A 13,558-nucleotide genomic window follows, 5' to 3' on the forward strand; every position below is an offset into this window, starting at 1 on the left:
ACCCTAACCCTTACCCACACCGTAACGTTCAATCTAATCCTAACCCTAACCCTAAATCTAACACTGAAGCTCACCCTATCCTTCACCCTAACCCTAAGCCTAACCCTCATCCTAAGACTAACCCTCACCCTAACCCTCACCCTAACCGTCACCCTCACCCTCAACCTCACACTCAGCCTAACCCTAACCCTAATCCAAAACCTAACCCTAAACCTCACCCTCACCCTAACTCTAAACCTAACCCTAATCAAAACCCTCACCCTCACCCTAATCTTATCCCTTACCCTCACCCTAAAACTAACCCTAATCCTAATCCTAACACTCACCCTCACCCGAAACCTTACCCTCACCCTAACCCTAAACCTAACATTCACCCTAACAATCATCCTAACCCTAACCCTAACCCTCAACCTAACCTTAACCCAAACCCTAAAATTAACCTTCACCAAAACCCTAACCCTCATGCTCACCCTCAACTTCACAATCACCTTCACCGAAACCCACACCCTCACCCTCACCCTAACAGTAACGATAACCCTATCACTCACTCTAAACCTAACACTCACCGTCACCCTCAACATCACCCTCACCCTAACCCTCACCCTCACACTAACCCTATCCATAAACCTAACCTTCACCCTAAACCTAATTCTGACCCTCACCCTCACCCTCACCCTAAGCCTAACCCTACACTTAAGCCTAAACCTAAAGCTAACACTCACCCTCTCCGTCACACTAAACCTAAACCTCACCCTAACCCTAAACCTAACCCTAGCCCTCACCCTAACCCTAAAACTCACCTAAACCCTAACCCAAACCTCACACTCATCCTCACCCTAAACCTCACCCTCACCCTTAACATCACCCTAATCCTAAACCTCAACCTAACCCTAACCCTCAGCTTCACCCTAACCCTAACCATCACCTTAAACCTCACCCTAACCCTAATCCTCACCCTAACCCTAACCCTCACCCTAACCCTCACCCTAATCTTAAACCTATTCCTAAACTACACCCTAACCCTAACCCTAATCCTAAAACTATCCCTCACCCTCACCCTAACCCTTAACCTCACCCTAATCCTAACCCTAACCATCAGCCTAACTCTCATCCTAACCCTCACAATAACCCTAAACCTCACCCTAACCATAAAACTAACCCTCAGCCAAACCCTCTTCCTAACGCTAACCCTAACCCTTAACCCAACCCTAACCCTAAACCTAAACTTAACCCTCACCCTAACCCTAAAACTCACCCTCACACTCACCCTCACCCTCAGCCTATCCCTAAACCTAACCCTAAACCTAACCCTAACCCTCACATTCACCCTCACCGTAACTCTAACCCTAACCCTAACCCTGACACTAACCCTAATCCCCACCCTATCCCTAACCCTCACCTAACCCTAACACTCACACTAACCCTAACCCTAACCCTCACTCTCACCCTAACCATAACCCTCACTTTAACCCTAAGCCTAAACCTAACCCTCACCCTCACCCTAAACCTCACCCTAACCCTTACCCTCACCCAAATCCTAACCCCAAGCCTCAGACTAACCCTCATCCTAACCCTAACCCTAAACCTAACTCTCACCCTAACCTAAACGCTAACCCTAACCCTAGCCCTCACTTTAACCCTAACCTCACCCTCACCCTCAACCTCACCCTCAGCCTATCCCTAATCCTCATCCAAACACTAACCCTAACTCTAAACCTAACCCTAACCAAAACCCTCATCCTTATCCTAACCCCAAACTTAACTCTCAGCCTAACCCTCATCCTAACCCGAACCCTAACCCTAAACCTCACCCTTACCCTAACCCTAACTCTAACCCTATTCCTAAAACTTAACACTCACTCTCACCCTCAACCTCACCCTCACACTCACCCTCACTCTTACCCTAATCATAACCCTATCCCTCACCCTGAACCTAACCCTTACCCTCACCCTCACCCTCACCATAACCCTCACCCTAACCCTCACCCTCATCCTCAACCTATCCCTAACCATACCATAACCCTAATCCTAAACCTAACTCTGAACCTCACCCTCACCAGCACCCTAAGCCTAACCCAACATCTAAGCCTAAACCTAAACCTAACCCTCACCCTAAAGTTAACCAAAACCCTCACCCTAAGCCTAACCCTCACCGTAAACCTAACCCTAAGACTCACCCTCACCCTCAACCTAACCCTAAACCTCACCCTTACGCTAACCCTAACCCTAATGCTAACCTTAACCCTCACTCTCACTGTAACCCTAACCCTAACCCGCACCCTAAAACTAACCTTAACCCGAATGCTATCCCTAACACTCACCCTCACCCTAACCCTCACTCTAAACCTTCCCCACACCCTAACCCTTACCCACACCCTAACCCTTACCCACACCCTAAACCTCACCCTAACCCCAACCCTAACCCTAACACTAACCCACACCCTAACCCAAGCCTAAACCTAAACCTCACCCTCACCCTAACCCTCACCCTAACTCTTACCCTCACCCAAACCTAACCCTAACTCTCAGTCTAACCCTCATCCTAACCCTAACACTAACCCTCACCCTCCCATTAACCCTAACCCTCACCCTCACCCTCCACATAATCCTAAGCCTAACCCTAACCAAAACGTTCACCCTAAAACTAACCCTATCCCTAACCCTCACCCTAACCCTAAACCTAATCCTAAACCTAACCCTCACACTGACCCCAAAACTTACCCTCACCCTAACCCTAAACCTAACCCAAGCCTAACCCTCATCCTTACCCTAACCCTAACCCTAACCCTCACCCTAACCTTAACCCTAAACCTAACACTCAACCAAACCCTAACCCTCAACCTCACCTTCAAATTCACACTCACCCTCACCCTAATGCTCACCCACACCCTATACCTAACTCTGGCACTCACCCTCACGCTCACCCTAAGACTAACCCTACAGCTAAGCCAAATCCTAAACCTAACTCTCACACTCACACTTACCCTAAACCTAAACCTTACCCTAACCCTAACCCTAACCTTAGTTCTCACCCTAAAACTTACCCTCACCATCACCCTAACCCTAACACTCACCCTAACACTAACCTTAACCCTAAACCTCACTCTAACCCTTACCCTCACCCTAACCCAAGACCTAACCCTAAACCTAACAGTAACACTAAACCTCACCCTAACCCTCACTCTAACCCTAAACCTAACCCTAACCTTAACCCTCACCCTAACACTAACTCTAAACCTAAACGTCACCCTAACCCTAAACCTCATCCTAACACTTACCTTCACACTAAAACTAAACTTAACCCGAACACTAACCCTCACACTAACCCTAACCATCACCCTAAACTTAAAATCCACCCTAACCCTAACCCTAACCTTCAACCTCGCCCTAACCCTAACCATGACCCTAACCCTAACCCTCACCCTAACCGTAACCCCCACCCTCAACCTGAAGCTGGGCCTTAGCCTAAGCATAAGCTTAAGACTAACCCTAACCCTCAAAATCAACCTCACCCTAACCCTAACCGTAACCGTAACCCTAACCCTAACCCTCACACTAACCCTCACCCTAACGCTAACCCTAACCCTAACGCTAAACCTAACCCTCACCCTAAACCTCACCCTAACCCTAAACTTCAACATTACCTTAACACTCACACTCAGCCTATCCCTCATCTTAACCCTTAATGTCCCCCTCACCCTAACCCTCACTCTAACCTTAATACTCATCCTAACCCTCACCCTAACTGTAACCCTAACCATCACCCAAATCCTAACCCTCAACCTCACCTTCAGCCTCAGCCTAACCCTAAGCCTAAGCCTAATCTTAACCCTAACCCTCACCCTCATCCTAGCCCTCACCCTAACCCTAATCCTATCCCTAACCCTCATCCTAATCCCCAAATTAACACTAACCCTCAACCTCAACCTAACCCTAACCCAAACCCTCAACTGAACCCTCACCCTCACCCTCACCATAACCCTCACCCTCACCCTAAAAATTACCCAAACCCTAACACTCACCCTTAGCATTAGCCTAGCCCTAACCCTCAAACTAACCCTAACCTCACCCTAACCTAACCCTCAACCTAACCCTTACCCTCACCATAACACTAAGCCTAAACCTAACATGAACCCTCACAGTAACACTAAACCTCACCCTAACCGTAACCCTCACACTATCCCTAACCCTCACCATAACCCTAACCCTAACCCTCACCCTAACCCTAACACTCACCCTCATCCTAGCCGTCACCCTAACCCTAATCCTAACCCTAACCCTCATCCTAACCCTCAACCTAACCATAACCCTAACCATCACTCAAAAAGTAATCCTCATCCCCACACTCACCCTCAGGCTAACTCTAACCCTCAGCCTAACCCACACACTAACCCTAACCCTAATCGTAACCCTCACCCTCAGCTTCACCCTCACTGTAAACTTAACCCTAATCATAAAACTAACAATAACCCTAACCCTAAACCTAATCCAAACCATCACCCTCAGCCTAACCCTAACCCTAACATTCACCCTAACTGTAACCCTCACCCTCAACGTAACCCTAACCCTAACCCTAAACCTCACCCTAAGGCTAATCCTAACACTCACCCTCATCCTAACCCACACCCTAACCCTAAAACCCTAACCCTCATCCTAACCCTAAACCTCTCCCTCACACTCATGCTCAGCCGAAGCCTAAGCCTAAGTCTAAGACTAACTGTAAACCTCACACTCACCCTAACCCTAACACTAACCCTCACCCTCACCCTAGCCCATATTCTAACCCTAAGCCTAAGCCTAACCCTAACCCTAACACTCACCCTCACCCTAAGTCTAATCCTAAACCTATCCCTCACACTCACCCTCACCCTAACCCTAATTGTAACACTAACCCTAACCCTAAGACTAACCCTTACCCTAATGCTAACTCTAACCCTAAACCTCATCCTCACCCTAACCCTAACCCTCACCCTCACCCTCACCATCCGCCTAACACTAAGACTATCCCTAACCCCAAACCTAACCCTAACACTAACCCTAAACCTAACCCTCACACTAACCCTCACCTTAACCCTGAGCCTAAACCTCACCCTCACCCTAGCCCATAACTTAACCCTAAGCCTAATCATAACCCTCACCCCGACCCTCTCTAACCCTAACCCCAACCCTCACCCTAACCCTAACCCTCACCCTCACCCTCACCCTCAGCCTTAACCTAAGCCTAACCCTAACCTAAACATCACACTCACCCTAACCTTAATCCTAACCCTAAACTTAACACTCACCCTCACCCTAACCCTAACTCTAACACTAAGCCTAACCCTAACCCTCACCCTCAAACTCACCCTCAGCCTAACTCTAAGCCTAACTCCAAACCTAACCATAAACCACACCCTCACATTCACCCTAACCCTAATCCTAACCCTAACCCTAACCCTAACCCTCCTCCTAACTCTCACCATAACAGTAACCCTAACACTAAAACGAACACTAACCCTTAACCTCATCGTAACCCTAACCCTAATCCTCACCCTCACCGTTATTCTAACCCTAACCCTAATGATAACACTAACCCTAACCCTCACCCTCAGCCTCACCCTAACCCTAACCCTCACCCTCAACCACACCCTCAGCCTAACCCTAAGCAGAACCTCAACCATAACCCTAAACCACACCCTCACACTCACCCTAACGCTAATCCTAATCCTAACCCTAACACTAACCCTCCTCCTAACTCTCACCCTAACACTAACACTAATACTAACCCTTAACCTCATCCTAACCCTAAACCTAAACCTCACCCTCATGGTTATTCTAACCCTAACCCTAACCCTAACCATCACCTTCAACCTAACCCAAACCCTCCTCCTAACCCTAACCCTAACCCTAACCCTAAACGTCACCCTAACAATAAGCCAAACCCTCACCCTCAGCCTCACCCTCAACATAAGTTTAACCCTAATCATAACACTAACAATAACCCTAGCCATATCCCTAATCCTAACCCTCACCATCACCCAAACACTAACCCTAACCCTCACCCTAACCCTAAACCTCACCCTCAATGTAACCCTGACCCTAACCCTAACTTCACCCTAATGCTAACCCTAACACTCACCCTCACTCTAACCCTCACTGTAACCCTAATCCTAACCCTAAACCTCATCCTAATCCTCACCCAAATCTTAACACCCTAAACCTCACCCTAACCCTAACCCTCAACCTCACCCTTAAGCTCGGCCTAAGCCTAAGCCTAAGACTAAGACTAACCCTAACCCTCACACTCAACTTCACCCTAACCCTAACCATAACACTAACCCTAACCCTAACCCTCACACTAACCCTAACCGTAAAACTCACCCTTATGCTCAGCCTAAGCCTAAGCCTAAGCCTAAGCCTAAGCCTAACCCTCACCCTAACCCTAACACTAACCCTAACTCTAACCCTAAACCTCACCCTTACCCTAACCCTAACTCTAACCCTATTCCTAAACCTAAACCTCACCCTATCCCTAACGCTAACCCTCACCCTCAGAGTAACATTCAACCTAACCCTAATCTTACCAATAACCCTAACCCTAACGCTAACCCTCAACTTGTCCATAACCTTACCCCTAAACCTAACCCTAAACCTCACCCTTAGGCTCAGCCTAAACCTAAGCCTAAGCCAAAGACTAACCCTTACCCTCACACTCACCCTCACCCTAACCCTAACAGTAACACTCACCCTAACCATAACCCTCACACTAACCCTCACCCTAATGCTAACACTGACCCTAAACCTCACCCGCACCCTAACCCTAACCCTCACCCACACCCTAACCCTAACCCTCACCCTCACCTCACCCTCCGCCTAACACTAATCCTATCCCTAACCCCAACCCTAAACTTAACACTAACGCTAAACCTAACCCTCATCATAACCCTCAACCTCACCCTAGCCGATAACCTAACCCTAAGCCTAACCCTAACCCTAACACTAAACCTAACCCTAAACCTAACCATAAACCTCACCCTCAGCCTCACCCTCACTGTAAACATAACACTAATCTAACACTAACAATAACCCTAACCCTAACCCTAACCCTCATTGTATTCCTAACCTTAACCTTTAGCCTTACCCTCACCATAACCCTCACAATAACCCTAACCCTCAACCTAACCCTAACCCTAACCGTCACTCTCACCCTCACGCTCACCCTCAGCCTAACTTTAAAACTAACGCTGCTCCTAACACTAACCCTCAAGTTCAACCTCACACTAACACTAAACCTAACCCTAAGCCTAACCCTCACACTCACCCTCACCCACACCTAAGCCTCACTGTCACCCTCACACTCATCCTCACAGTAACCCTAACCCTAACACTAAACCTAACTCTAACCCTAAACCTCACCCTTACCCTAACCCTAACTCTAACCCTATCCCTAAACCTAAACTTCACCCTAACCCTAACCCTAACCCTCACCCTCACAGTAACTTTCAACCTAACCTTAATCCTACCAATAACCCTAACCCTAACGCTAACCCTCACCCTGTCCATAACCCTCACCCTAACCCTAACCCTCACCCTCACCCTTAGGCTCAGCCTAAACCTAAGCCTAAGCCTAAGACTAAACCTTACCATCACACTCACCCTCACCCTAACCCTAACAGTAACACTCTCCCTAACCCTAATCCTCACAATCACCCTCCCACTCTGCCTAACACTAAGCCTATCCCTAACCCCAACCCTAAACTTAACAATAACCCGAAACCTAACCCTCACCCTAAACCTCACCCTCCCCTAGCCCATATCTTAACCCTAAGCCTAATTCTAACCCTAAGCCTAACCCTAACCCTAACCCTAAACCTAACCATAAACCTCACCCTCAGCCTCACCCTCACCCCAAAATTAACACTAACCTAACACTAACACTAACCCTAATCCTAACCCTCACCCTTACTGTAACCCTAACCTTAACCTTTAGACTTACCCTCACCATAACCCTCACAATAACCCTAACCCTCAACCTAACCCTAACCCTAACCGTCACTCTCACAATCACGCTCACACTCAGCCTAACTTTAAACCTAACGCTACTCCTAACACTAACCCTCAACTTCACCCTCACACTAAACCTAACCCAAAACCTAAGCCTAACACTCACACTCACCCTCACCCACACCCTAGGCCTCACTGTCACATTCACACTCATCCTCACCCTAAACCTAACCCTAACACTAAACCTAACTCTAACCCTAAACCTCACCCTTACCCTAACCCTAACTCTAACCCTATCCCTAAACCTAAACTTCACCCTAACCCTAACCCTTACACTCACCCTCACAGTAACTTACAACCTAACCTAATCCTACCAATAACCCTAACACTAACGCTAACCCTCACCCTGTCCATAACCCTCAACCTAACCCTAACCCTCACCCTCACCCTTAGGCTCAGCCTAAACCTAAGCCTAAGCCTAAGACAAACCTTACCCTCACACTCACCCTCACCCTAACTCTAACAGTAACACTCTCCCTAACCCTAACCCTCACCCTCAACCTCACCCTCCGCCTAACACTAAGCCTATCCCTAACCCCAACCCTAAACTTAAAACTAACCTGAAACCTAACCCTCACCCTAACCCTCACCCTCACCCTAGCCCATACCTTAACCATAAGCCTAATCCTAACCCTAACCCTAACCCTAACCCTAAACCTAACCATAAACCTCACCCTGAGCCTCACCCTCACCGCAAAATTAACACTAACCTAACACTAACAATAACCCTAACCCTAAGCCTAACCCTCACTGTAACCCTAACCTTAACCTTTAGCCTTACCCTCACCATAACCCTCAAAATAACCCTAACCCTCAACCTAACGCTAAACCTAACCGTCACCCTCACCCTCACGCTCAACCTGTCTAAATTGAAACCTAATGCTACTCCTAAAACTAACCCTCAACTTCACCCTCACCCTAACCCTAACCCAAACCCTAAACCTAACCCTCACACTCACCCTCACCCACACCCTAAGCCTCACTGTCACCATCACGCTCACCCTCACCCTAACCCTAACCCTCACCCTCACACTAAACCTATCTCTCACCCTAACCATAAACCTCACAATCACCCTCACCCTCACCTCACCCAAAACCTAAACCTAATCCTAATCCTCACCCTAAACCTCACCCTAACCCTAATGCTAACTGTAACCCTCACACTCATCCTAAACCTCACGTTAAACCTAACTCTCACCATAAATCTAACCCTAACCCTAACCCTCACCCTGACCCTAACTCTCACCCTAACCCTAACCCTAACCATAACCTTCACCAGAACGCTGACCCTAACCCTAACCCTAACCCTAAACCTCACCCTAACCCTAACCCTATCCCCAACCCTAACGTTAACCCTAATGCTCATCCTAACCATAACCGTACCCCTCAAACTAACTCTCATCCTAAACTTAACCCTAACACTAACACTCACCCTAACCGTAACCATACACTCAACCTAACCCTAATCCTCACCCACACCCTCAGACTCATCTTCAGCCTAAACCTAACCCTAACCCTAATCTTAAACTAATCCTCACCCTCATCCTAACTGTAACCCTAAACTTCACCCTCAACCTTACCCCCACCCTCACCCGAACCCTAACCCGAACCCTAACACGAAACCTCACCCTAACCCTCATCCTAACCCTCTCCCAAACCCTCATCCTTACCCTAACCCTAACCCTTATCATAACCCTAAACCTCAACTTCACCCTAACCCTAACCCTAACACTAACTCTCACACTCACCATAACCCTCACCCTAAACCTTACACTCACCCTAACCCTCATCCCAACCCTCAACATATCCCTAAACCTAACCCTCAACCTAACCCTTACACTCACTCTAACACTAAGCTTAACCCTAACACTAACTCTCACACTAAACCTCACCGTAAATATCACCCTATCATTAACCCTAATCATAACACTCACCCTAACCCTAAAGCTCACCCTCACCCTCAGCCTAAAACTCAGCCTAAAGCCTAACCCTAACACTAACCCTAAGAGTCACCCTCACCCTCACCCTAACCCTAAGCCTCACCCTCACCCTCAACCTCACCCTAAACCTAAAGCAAACACTCAAACTAACCCTCACCCTCACCATAAACATCACCGTAACTCTAACACTCACCCTAATCCAAACCATAACCCGAACCCTCACCCTAACGCTAACCCTCACCCTCACCCTAAACCTAACCCTCACCCTAACCCTAACCCTGACCCTCATCTATCCCTCACCCTAAACCAAACCCTAACCCTCACCCTAACCGTCAACCACACCCTCACCCTAAACCTAACCCTAATGTTCACACTCAACATAACCCTAAACCTCACACTCACCATCACCCTCAGCTTAAATCTAAGCCTAACAATAAACCTAACCCTAACCCTCACACTCACCCTCACCCTAAACCTAGTCCTAACCCTAAACCTAACACTCTCACTCACCGTCACGCTCAACCTAAACCTAACCCAAACCCTCAACCGAACCTTCACCCTCACCCTAACCCTAACCCTCACCCTCAACCTAAACATCACCCTAAACCTAACACTCACCCTAACCCTTAGCTTAACCCTCACCCTAAACCTAACCCTCACCCTCACCCTAACCCTCAGGCTCACCTTAATCCTAATCCTAACCCTAACCCTCACCCTCACCCTCAACCTAACCCTACCCCTAACGCTAACCCTCACCCTAACACTAACCTCCAACCTAACCCTAACCTTAACCCGAACCCTAACCCTCACCAAACCCTAACACTCACCCCAACCCTTACGCTCACCCTAACCCCAAACCTAATTCTCACCATAACCCTAACCCTCAAGCTCACAATCACCCTCAGCCTAACCCTAAAACTAAGCCTAACCCTATCCCTAAACCTCACACTCACCCTCACCCTAACCCTAATCGTAAACCTATCCCTAACCCTAACGCTCCTCCCAACTCTCACCCTAACCCTAACCCTAACACTAACATTATCCTAAAACTCACCCTAACCCTAACCTAATCCTCACCCTCACCCTTATTCTAACTCTAACCCTAATGATAACACTAAACCTGACCCTAACCCTAAAACTCATCCTCACCCTAAACCTAACCCTAAGTCTCAAACTCACCGTAACCCTAACACAAACCCTCAACTGAACCCTCACCATTAGCCTCACCCTAACCCTCACCCTCACCCTAAACATCACCCTAACCCTAACCCTCACCCTTACCCTCACCCTAGCCCTAACCCTCATACTAACCCTAAACCTCACCCTAACCTAACCCTCAACCTAATGCTTACCCTCACCCTAACACTAAGGCTAAACCTAACATGAACCCTCACAGTAACCCTAAACCTCAGCCTAACCCTAACCTTCACACTATCCCTAACCCTCACCCTAACGCTAACCCTCACCCTCACCCTAACCCTAACCCTCACCCTCATCTAACCCTCACCCTAAACCTCACCCTAACCCTCACCTTAACACTCAACCACAACCTCACCCCAAACCTAACCCTAATGCTCACACTCAACATAACCCTAAACCTCACACTCACCCTCACCCTCAGCTTAAACCTAAGGCTAACAATAAACCAAACCCTAACCCTCACACTCACCCTCAACCTAACCCTAATCCTAACCCTAAACTTAACCCTCTCACTCACCCTCACCCTCAACCTAAACCTAACCCAAACACTCAACCGATACTTCACACTCACCCTAACCCTAACCCTCACCCTCATCCTAGCCCTCACCCTAACCCTAATCCTAACCCTAATCCTCATCCCAAACTTCAACCTAACCATAACCCTAACCATCACTCAAAAGCTAATCCTCATCCCCTCACTCACCCTCAGCCTAACCCTAACACTCAGCCTAACCCACACCCTAACCCTAACCCTAATCCTAACCCTCACCCTCAGCCTCACCCTCACTGTGAACTTAACCCTAACCATAATACTAAAAATAAGCCTAACCCTAAACCTAATCCTAATGCTCACCCTCACCTTATCCCTAAACTTAACCCTCACCTTAACCCTAACCCTCACCCTCAATGTAATCCTAACCCTAACACTAAACTTCACCCTAACGCTAACCCTGATCCTCACCCTCACTCTAGCCTTCAAACTAACAATAATCCTAACCCTAAACCTCATCCTAACCCTCACCCTAACCCTAAAACCCTAACCCTCTTCCTAACCCTAACCCTCTACCTCATACTCATGCTCAGCCTAAGCCTAAGCCTAAGACTAAGACTACCTGTAAACCTCACACTCACCCTAACCCTCACCCTAACCCTAACACTAAACCTCACCCTCACCCTAGCCCATACTCTAACCCTTAGCCTAAGCCTAACCCTCACCCTAAGTCTAAACATAACTCTAACCCTCACCCTCACCCTAAGTCTAAACATAACCCTAACCCTCACACTCACCCTCACCCTAACCCTAACTCTAACACTAACCCTAACTCTAACACTAACCCTCACCCTAATGCTAACTCTAACCCTAAACCTCATCCTCACCCTAACCCTTACCCTAACCCTCACCCTCAACCTCACCCTCCGCCTAACACTAAGACTATCCCTAATCCCAACCCTAACCCTAACACTAACGCTAAACCTAACCCTCACACTAACCCTCACCCTAACACTGACCCTTACACTCACCCTCACCCTAGCCCATACCTTAACCCTAAACCTAATCCTAACCCTCAACCTAACGCTCACCCTCAGCCTAAACCTAGGCCTAACCCTAACACTAACCCTAAAACTCACACTCACCCTAACGCTAATCCTAACCCTAAACTTAACCCTCACCCTAACCCTAACCCTAACTCTAACACTAAGCCTAACCCTAACCCTCAAACTCAGCCTCACCCTCAGCCTAAACCTAAGCCTAACCCCAACCTTAACCCTAAACGACACCCTCACCTTCACCCTAACCCTAATCCTAACCCTAAGCCTAACCCTAACCCTCCTCCTAACTCTCACCCTAACCCTAACCCTAACCCTAACCCTAACACTAAAACTAACCCTTAACCTCATCCTAACCCTAACCCTAATCCTCACCCTCACTGTTATTCTAACCCTAACCATAATGATAACACTAACCCTAACCCTAACCCTTACCCTCACACTCACCTTAAACCAAACCCTCCTCCCAACCCTAACCCTAACCCTAACCCTAAACGTCACCCTAACCCTAACCCTAAAGTTCACCCTCAGCTTCACCCTCAAAATAAGCTTAACCTTAACCATAACACTAACAATAACCCTAACAATATCCCTAATTCTAACCCTCACCATCACCCTAACCCTCACCCTAACCCTAAAACTCATCCTCAATGTAATCCTAACCCTAACCCTAACCCTAAATTCACCCTAATGCTAACGCTAATCCTCACCCTCACACTAGCCCTCACCCTAACCCTAATCCTAACCCTGAACCTCATCCTAACCCTCACACAAATCCTAACACCCTAACCCTAACCATAACCCTAACTCTCACCCTCTCCCTCACC

This window comes from Dipodomys merriami, unplaced genomic scaffold, assembly GCF_024711535.1.
Source record: "Dipodomys merriami isolate MVZ:Mamm:240054 unplaced genomic scaffold, mDipMer1.0.p SCAF_80, whole genome shotgun sequence".
NCBI lineage: Eukaryota > Metazoa > Chordata > Mammalia > Rodentia > Heteromyidae > Dipodomys > Dipodomys merriami.